The sequence below is a fragment of the Cynara cardunculus genome (assembly GCF_001531365.2).
Source record: "Cynara cardunculus var. scolymus isolate 2C chromosome LG 9, CcrdV1, whole genome shotgun sequence".
Lineage (NCBI taxonomy): Eukaryota > Viridiplantae > Streptophyta > Magnoliopsida > Asterales > Asteraceae > Cynara > Cynara cardunculus.
Genome location: NC_037536.1, coordinates 7,828,945 through 7,837,691, shown reverse-complemented (window position 1 = coordinate 7,837,691; position 8,747 = coordinate 7,828,945). Strand labels below are relative to the sequence as shown.

At 35.4% G+C, this 8,747-nt stretch overlaps 1 pseudogene; it reads right to left on the bottom strand.

Moving 5' to 3' along the window:
- On the bottom strand, positions 1-8,524 carry LOC112517731 (annotated as a pseudogene).
- Positions 8,525-8,747: the final 223 nt, after the last annotated feature.

The following is an 8,747-nucleotide window of genomic DNA, read 5'->3' as shown; positions in this document are numbered from 1 at the left end:
CTACCATCTTATACCTTCCAAATCTGTTGCAACATCTTTCATATTTGGCCGTAGCATCCCATTCAAATTTAAGCATCCTTTTGCAAGGTTTGCAACTGCTATGAGTTGTTCCTTGGGTGCATCTGATACTCAATCATCAATGTTTTCCACAACTTGTTCATCTTCCATTGAAAAAATGAAGGTTGCCAAACTCATTCTCTCCCCATAAGGTGTTTTGAAGATGGGGTTTTTCCCGGTAAAGAACTCAAGGAGAACAACACCAAAGCTATATACATCACTTTTTTCAGTAAGATGGCTTGATTGGAAATACTCTGGATCTAAATAACCCATGGTACCTTTGACTAAGGTGCTTAGATGGGTTTTATCACCTGATAATGACTTTGAAATTCCAAAGTCTGATATTTTTGCTCTAAATTTGTCATCCAAAAGAATGTTTGAAGATTTAATGTCTTTATGATAAATCGGTGCGAAAGTTGCTGAATGTAAATAAGCAAGAGCTCCTGCTATCTCTATAGAAATTTGCAACCGCAATTTCCACAAGGTAGGGAACTCAATTCTCGTCGTGGATGAAGTCAAAAAGAGTTCCATTACCAACAAATTCATAAACTAGCATTGGAACTTCTGTTTCCAAACAACACCCCATAAGCTTAACCACATGTTTGTGGATGATTTGGGATAGTATAAAAACCTCATTGATAAAGGTTTCAACTTGACTCTCATCCACCAACATCGACTTCTTTACTGCTACTATCCTTCCATCTGCCAGCATTCCTTTGTAAACTATCCCTTGACCCCCTCGGCCGACTATTCTGTCCTCATTGAATTGGTCAGTTGCTTTCTCTAATTCTGTTGCATTGAAAAGCTTGATTTGATGATCAACCATCCGTTCACCATTAGAAATTTGTTGTTGTAGGAGTAAACCACCATTTCTTTTGAAGAATTTCTCTTTGAGATTCTTAAGTTTCCTCCTTTGCTCTACTTTGAGTAGCCACGATGACAAGATTAGTACCAATATGCCCAAAAGAGCACCTGCACAAGTATTAACCGGTGGTGTAAATTTCTTCTCTAACATGACAAAACAGACTAACTATATATAAGGCGTGTTAAAGTTATTCTGATAGCTAAAATAAAGACAGTGAAGAGAGGATAAATGGAAGATACCAACCTCTGGTGGGAAGAAAAGTAGCTAGGAATTACCTATAGATAACAGGACAGCCAATAGGAATGTATTATGCCCTCGTCGACAACCATCTCGAATTTTGGCATCACCAGAATACCTTCCTTTACATTTGCATGTGTAATTCCCCTCAATATTGACACAAGTTCCATGACATGGAAACATCTCTGGATAACGACACTCATCGATGTCTAAATATAAAGAAAATTTCAACAAATTGTTTAGGCAAATTATATAAAACAGAGTTCTTTGTAATTAAAAAAATTAAAGATAAACAGTAAAATTTATCTTTATATACTCATTCTCCAGGTTAAAGGAGAGTTTGTCCTTGCACTACAAAGAAGAACATATATTAAATGCTAGAAAAAAAAAGAAGTCAAGAATTATTTAAAAAAGAAAACCTGGAATTTTCATTGTAAAATTTTTAATCGTAGGAAAATAAAAATTACAAGACATTGTAAATAAATTAATTGTTTTGAGGTCTTCATTCTTTTATCTTTTCTTCTTGAAATATTTTTCACACTTTTCTTGTTTTTAGTCTTCTGAAAGTGATCAAATTAGCCGTTGTTTAAATATAAAACAGTTGATATAAATATAAAACAGTTGATATTCTTTTCTAAAACATTTAGACTTTTGCGAGCTTTCACCAAACACTTACCCGATATCTAACTTATTTTTCGGGATAAAATCGTAATCCGTCGGAACGATATCGTATGTGAGAATTTAGCCGATAAATGTTTACCGGGTAAGAGTCGTCACCCTCGCTGAACTATCAGATAATACTATTCATCCTTATCATTGCTCTTAGCAGCAAGGGCGGACACAGTAGGCAAAAGGTGGGGGGAAGGGACCCCAATCAAAAAATTAGAAAAGAAAATTACTAGGTTAAAATTTAGGTTTTAAATGATTTACATTTCACTTCCCCCCATTACATTTTTCCACGGGCCACCAACCCCAATCGAAATCGTTACTCTAACCAAAAAAATCTATTGAAATCAATCAAAAGAAACCAAAAAAGTTATTTGAAATCGACAAAAACACTAAAAAAATCCCTCAAAATCAACCAAAAAACTTTAAAAATCTCTCGAAACGTTGTAATTAGGTTAAAGACACATCGGCGACTTTACGGGCCTTTGGTCTACCTTAAAAGTGACCCCACTAGACAAAAATTCTGGATCCACCACTGCTTAGCAGTTAAGACTTTTGGTGATTGCCATGTTTATTCAGTAAAATAAATGATCCGATATGATTACTTGGTAAACATTTACTAAAGGTCCCTTAATCGACAACTGATTGGTTCTTGAGATGGCAAAAACAAAGAAAGAAAATACACATGTTCATTACTATTAATTTTTTTATGTAAAACTAATAACTTAAAAAGCCTGTGTGGATATCGGCAAATAACTACCTTTATTACTATGTACATAAAATGTACTCTTATGATATGTACGCATATGTTGCCACGAAAAGAAAAGGCAATCAATAATAACCGGTAGAACAGAGCTTTGGAATTCCGTGTGTAAAATAGGTTGTCGGAACGGTCATTAATGTTCGATCTCTCGAATATGTGTTGATAATCTATGGGTTTTTTTTTAGAAAAAAAGGTTAACTGATAAATAATTACTTCTATGTTATAGCCAATGTCAGAGCCACCTTATAGCCGGAAGGGGCCGGGCCAAGGCTCTCCTTGGAACTTTCAAACTTTATTATATCTCATACTTTGTTTATTTATATCAAAGTATTCCTTTTCTTCCTTTTAAACCCCGAAAATTTTAAAGGTTTTATAAAATTAAAGAGGTTTTAGCAACATGTACAAATAAATGCAACATGTAATTGAGGTATCATACCTCCTCATATATTATTATCGAGGTGGTGGTATATGAGTGAGATAGGAACGGTATAGATTAGGTATATATAAGTGAAAGGGGTATGAATAGCAATCCTCATTATCATTTAACCCATTACAAGTTTTTTTTTACCGTAACTTTTAATTATTTTGAGGGAAGGCAAGGTTATAGCTATAGGTACAAATATGTTGAGAAATCTAACTATGATAATTAAAATTTATCTTTGATTATTTGTGGATTACTAAATAATAGATGTCTTACTCGACTTGAGACAAATCGATGCTCGCCGTGTCTAACTTGTAAGCCTACCGTGTGTTTTGGAAGACAATATTGGACCTATGATGGCATTGATGATGAACCGTTGGACATAATAATCATAAAAAAAGTACTCAGAAGGTATAGTTATTACGTATGAGTATGTAAAAATGTTTTGTAGATTAATGAAAGGGATTTTATTTTATTTATTCGATGTTTTTATTGCACGACAATTTCACATTGTTTTTATTACATCATAGATTATGGATCTAGGCATTATTACTTCCCACCGATGTAATTAAACTTTTACTATTTTTCAATTCTGTTTTAGTGTGCTTTTATAAACAAATTTTGTTAATAAATTACAACAAATATAACTAACCCACTTTTTAGTTTTATAAGCCGTTCTCTTCTTCACGGATTCTTAGCCAGATATTGGAAGCTCAAACGAGACGCACTCATCTTCATGGATTATTACATTGTGAAGCCACTCACCAGATCAGCGGAGTTTTCTGTTCTTTTTCTTTTACTGCTTAGAGTGTCCTTTACATTTTGAATACATTGAGGAGAATGTATGAATTAAGTGCGGGGGTGGGGATTATTTGCGTGATTTGGTATATTTGGGTAGATGAATGGTTTTAGGGGTAAATATTTTTTGCTTTTTGCAAATTTTGTGCTTAAACATGGGTCGTTATCCACCTTGGCAATGTCTTAGCATGTTTTAATGGGCTTAAATTGTTGATGATGATGAGTTTGGATGCATGTATAGCATGATTGAACTTGATTGATAGCACTTAGGAGTCAATATTGGTAGTATGCCGGTCAAAATTAAACTCTTGTTAATCTCTTGGACTAGCCTTGAACATCGACATGAGACTTTGAACTTACTAGACTATACATGTGATATTAGTCTAATATCCATTTCTTGTGTGATTATCTCATGCCTGGTTATGTATCTCTAGAACTTGACTTGTCTCTCCGTAAGATTACATGATAATAAATATGATAAAGGTCATCCTTTGCTCATTTCAATGTAACTCATTAAGCCTTAAGTCCACCCTTTATGTTATGAATACCTCTTTTGCACACCTTTTTGAGCCTTAGACTATTTCTTTTGTCAACCACATCTTGAACCAATCCACACACGACTCACCCGAACAATCACCAATGGAGCTGTTCCGATTTCCCTGTATGCTCAAAAGGTAGTATTTCTATGTTGGGAAATGAAAGGAAAGAAAAAAAATCTATGAGAAAAAAATGTGTCGTCAAGAAAGAAATAAACTAGGCGACAGAAATGATGATAATGTTGAATATACATGTTTCATCTCTATTCCCTATCATCCAAAGGGAAATGTACTTCTTGATGAATTAGAGGAGATGGATTGAAGCTTGCCTTCACTCAACTTCAATCTCAATTTTTGGTCAATGGGTCCCCAACCTCAGAATTTCGGCTTCGGAGAGGCCTCCGCCAAAGGGACCCTTTTATCCCCTTTCCTTTCCATCATTGCTATAAAAGGTCTTCATGCTCTCATGTCGGAGACCAAGAACAAAAACCTAATTAAAGGCTTAAAAATTGGCGACGATACTCTTTCTATAACCCACCTTTTTTATGCAGATAACGCAATGTTTATAAATGATTGGTCAGTAGAAGATGAGAGGAATATTCTAAGGATCTTGAGATGTTTTTTCCTCACTTCAGGATTACGGCTAAACTTGATTAAAAGCGAACTGTCTGGAGTAGTTGTGGAGGAGAATGTCATCCAAAGGGTTGTTGTGGAGCTTAAATGCAAAGTCGGACATCTTCCAAGTAAGTACCTCGGGGATCCCGTTGGGAGCAAAAACATCGAGGGCCAAAGCATGGGTTTCTGTTATAGAGAATCTCCATAAACAATTGTCCAAGGGGAAGGTCAAAACATTATGGATTGGAGGAAGAAGTGTTTTGGTTCAAGTTTTCCTTGGCAGTCTATCAACTTATTACCTCTCTTTATTCAAAATTCCAAAGATGGTGTTTGATCATTTAGACAGACTTCATCGAGACTTTTTCTGGGGATCAAATGAAGATAACAGGAAGCTCCATTAGGTAAACTTGAGAATAGTGCAACGAAGTAAAGAAAACGGGGGTCTCGGTATTAGAAGCATTGTCGCTTCTAATCTTGCTCTTTTGGCAAAATGGGCATGGAAATTCAAGGAGGATCCCAACTCAACTTGGGTGAAAGCCATATAATCAATTTATGGCAATGGCGGAGAAACATTCAGATCATGGAATTACAAATAGCTCCAATCCATGGAGAAGCGTTATAGCTACTATACGTATGTTGAGGTCTTTTAACATTAACTTTGATTACCTTTGCCTGAAATAGGTTGGGAATGGTTTAAAGAAAACTTTCAAGACATATCTATGGAAGGACCCTTACCGTTTTGCAAATCATTTTCCTAGACTGTATGCTTTGGAAAATGAAAAACAAGTAACAGTAGCAGACGGGCTAAAGACGAGCAACTCTTGGGACTGGCCCAGACTTATCCGAAATGGAAACGAAGCGGAGGAATTCGATCATCTGAAAGAAGTAATTTAGGATTGTTTGTTGTCCGATAAACCTGATAGCCTCTCGCCTTTAAGGGCCAAGTTCTCTGTTGGATTTTTGAGATGGAACATCGAGAATGCTTATTTGGGAGTGGGGGAAAGGAGACGCGTTGGACTCATCTGACACCCCCAGAGTGAACATATTTATGTGGAGAGTGATGCTCGATAAAATCCCTTCCCATGACAATCTCAATAAAATGAATGCGGACCTCGGCAATATTCTATTTCCACTTTGTGGCTTCGAAACTGGAATTACCAGTCATCTCCTACTCGATGGCACCATCGCATCGGAGGTTTGGAGATTTATTGAAATATGGTGGTCAATATCCTTTTCGCGAACAGGTCCATGGAAACGATGATCAACAGAAAGCTCTAGAAGCAGTCTTCTTCACCAGTGGTTAATTTTATGGTGTTTCGGAAATAGATATGTTTTCGATAGTTCCCCTCCACGTAAAGATTCACTTCTCGATCAGATTGTGGAGAAATCGTTTACTTGGATTTCAGCTAGGTATAAAGGGAGTGTTCAAGACTCGATTGTGTGGAGGTTCCAACCATCTGATTGTATCATAAATCTGTAATGTATATGTTTCTCGTTTGCTAGCTTCTTGTTAGCGTGTAATAAAAGTTCTAGTTGCCATTTAAAAATAAGACATGTGAAACCATGACCATCAACTCTCTAGAGAAAACAACTCCAAAATAAAACAAACACTTTACAAAATAAAAAAATAACACTAAGAACAAAAATAATTCAAGTAAATATACAACCAAAGGTTTCGTATGAATAAAAATTAGTATAGTTTTATAAATCCACAAAAAAATATGATCGTTATAAAAAAAATTATATATTGACAATAACCGTAACCCTCTCTTAATATTGGAATTTAATATTAAATTGAAAAAACCAAAAATATAAAAAAACAACAACCCTTTATGAATAAAAAAAATTAAACCTTTAAGATCTTGGAAGATCAACGATTGTGATGGGATTGCATGCTTTGTAACCTTTGAGAGGTTTACAAATGAATTGTGATGGGATTGCATATTTGTAACCTTTGAGAGGTTTACAAATGATTTGCGATGTGTGTATATGTGTATATATAGGTGTGGGTTTAAATGAAAATGAGTTTCGGTTGTGAATCATGGGACAAAGGAGAGCGCAACATGTGTCCTCTGCGTCCATGGATTATTCATCATGAATAATGAATCAATTTAACATGGATGATGATCGTGTGTTATTCATCATGAATGTTGTATTATTCATCATAAATAGTTCATGAACTTCACCTTCGTTATTCGTACTGAATGTGAACGCCGGAGATGCGTGTTGCGCTCTCCTTTGTCCCCTTGGTCACAACCAATAATCAGTTTGCAATTGAACGCTTTTCTCTGTCTCTCTCTCTCTCTCTCTATATATATATATATATATGTATATATATTTATATAGCACGTTTCAAATACAATATATCATATTTGTACGTCATCAAGTTAGATGTATAAAAAATTAATGTAATCATTATTCTTTTTTCCTTAAACGAAGTACAATTTTAAATTAATAAAGAAAAACCAAATCGAGAATATGCAACGGCATACTGCGTTACTTTGAGGTTCAATTTAACTTATTTGTTAAGAAAAATTATATTTCTAAAACATATATCAAAATCCATTGAAGTTGAAGGATCCCATGTAATGAATATAAACAATTTGCTTTAACAATTGGAAAACAACGTAAAGCATACCTTTACAGCCAGGAGATAGATAGGGATTTCCTTCATAACCATCATTACAGATGCAACGGTACCCACGACTTTCCCTTGTAGAGTTAACACACTTGCTATTTGATTGGCAGGCAAAGCCATCCGTTGCTTCGACTTCAACGCAACTTAGATTACCAATAGCCCATTCAAGCACTATTGGGACTTCAGCTTCAATCTTTTCAGCCAATAAAGTGCTGTTTAAATCTGTCTCACCTTTGAACTTGAATACGTTCTCCTCACCAACAAACGCATATGTACAGGGATTAAAGGATCTCGTATAGGTCATGTTGTCTGAATCCTCCATGGACTTGACCTGAGTTGTATAGTAATTTATGTCTCGGGATATGGATGATTCACAACAACCATTTCCTGAACATTGGTCACTTACAACATCCTGCGGTGTTGAACAAATGGCAGCACAACCTGTAAGCACTTCCCTTGACTCTGTTCCTGAAATCAACCAAGCAAAATCATCGCAGCCAATGACTGTGAACTTATTTACTCCCGACAAGGTGTAAGGCAAGTCCATGTAATCCAGTTTGATGCCAAAATCATTTGAAATTGTGCCATTTGGTAAATAGCACCTAGAAGACACGAGATTGGAAATCCGGATTGTGGAATCAGATATATGTTTTATTGAGGTGTAACCGTGTTCATGAATAGAGAGCTTTGGAGGCTGTAACGAAGTGTTACAGTAGATGTGAAACTCAGGGCTTATAGAACAATTTGTGTTGTTGCCGAAGCCAAAAGGGTAGGGAACAATTACATCTCCACACTGGCTGGAGCAGTTTGGGTTTGCTAAATTGGTAGAGTTAATGAGGGTGTATGTTTCAGAGGTAGAATTCGTATCAGATGCAGTAAACAAGGAGAGCATTTGAAGTAATACCCACATCAGAACAAGGGTTTTCATGACAGTGTTTTGTGGTTTACTTACGATTTGAGGGGTTTCTCAAGCTAACCTTATATAAGCCGTAACACATGTAATATATCCTATTAAAAGAAAAAAAGAAGTCAATTGACTACTAAGTGCTTCTTGAGATGTAAAACAGAAGCAAAGAAAATAGACAAAGAAAACCATAAATTAATATTAATAATAAGTTATTAACTAATTTTAATTATTTATTATTAAGTAA